Genomic DNA, 1,188 nt, shown 5'->3' with positions numbered 1-1,188 from the left:
GAGTTCCCACCTGCCTTGCGTTCTGTCCAAACGCTGAGACTCCAGTGTGAGTTTTCCTCCTCACCGGAACCAGATAACTCCTCTATTAGACCGCGTCTTCCTAAACTCGCCTGCTCCTGCTACTGTGAATTTCAGCTTGCTTGGCTCTCCCTGGCCCCACCTGAATAACACTTAGCAGACGACCTTCGTTTAGTTAGCCAGGGTTGCTCTCCGTCCTGAGGCTCCGGTCACTTTCTTCCGGTGACTTTCCTGACTTAAGTCTGTCTTGCCCACTGACCTGAGGCTGCTATGCAGCAGCAGAGCCCGGTGACTTTTGCCTCTAGAGTGACGACTCTACTTCTGGAAATCAGGAGGAAGAGGGGGAGGGTAAAAGGCGCGCCATTCCCGTGTCTGAGAAGGGGGGAGGTGAGCAGAGTCATCTGCAATTAGCGGATAATTAGCGCCGCTGACCCTTGGGGCTCATCAGCGCTCCCGGGGCCAGCCCCCAGCAATCAGCCAGGGCAGGTCGAGAGTGTCAGGCCCAGGAATGAATAGGGCTCATCAGCGGCGCGGGAGTCGGGGAGCCAATCAGGAAAATTAATAGCGGAAGAGAGGGAGAGCGAGCGAGGGAGGGAAACCCGGACAGACAGACGGACAAGAGAGACCGATGTAGGCAAGAAATGAGGGTCAGATAGAATAAGGCGGATGGGATAGGGAGTGAGAAACAGGAGCCATCAGATAGGAACTGGGATAGAAAGGAGGGCGGGAAAGAAGACTGCGGGAGGGAGGAAAAGGACGAAAAGGATGGGAAAGATGGAGGGAGCAGGGCGAGAGGAACGGTGAGTACTTGGTACAGTGTGGGCACTGGAGGAAATCGCTCACGGAGGCCAGGGTGAGGGACCCGGGGAGTCCGCGACGGAGGGGGAGTGAGGAGGAGCCAGTGACAAGGGATACCCCCGGGGGGGAGGGTGAACCTGGTCTCCCAAGGACGAAAATGATCTCCCCCAACCGAGACGAGCGGTCCAGAGCCGCGGGACCGCGGAGGAGCGCGCCCCCTGCCGTCCGCGCCTCCCCGCCCGAGGGGGCGCCCGCCACGTGGTCCGCCCGGGGGCCCCGGGAGGAGGCGTCGGGGGGCAGGCGGCAGGCCACGCTGGGGTACTGGCCCTGAGTCCGACGGAGGGCGGCGGCCCGGACCGGGGCAGGGGCGGG

This window comes from Ovis aries, chromosome 4, assembly GCF_016772045.2.
Source record: "Ovis aries strain OAR_USU_Benz2616 breed Rambouillet chromosome 4, ARS-UI_Ramb_v3.0, whole genome shotgun sequence".
NCBI classification, from domain to species: Eukaryota; Metazoa; Chordata; class Mammalia; order Artiodactyla; family Bovidae; genus Ovis; species Ovis aries.
Note: the sequence above shows the minus strand (reverse complement) of the source record.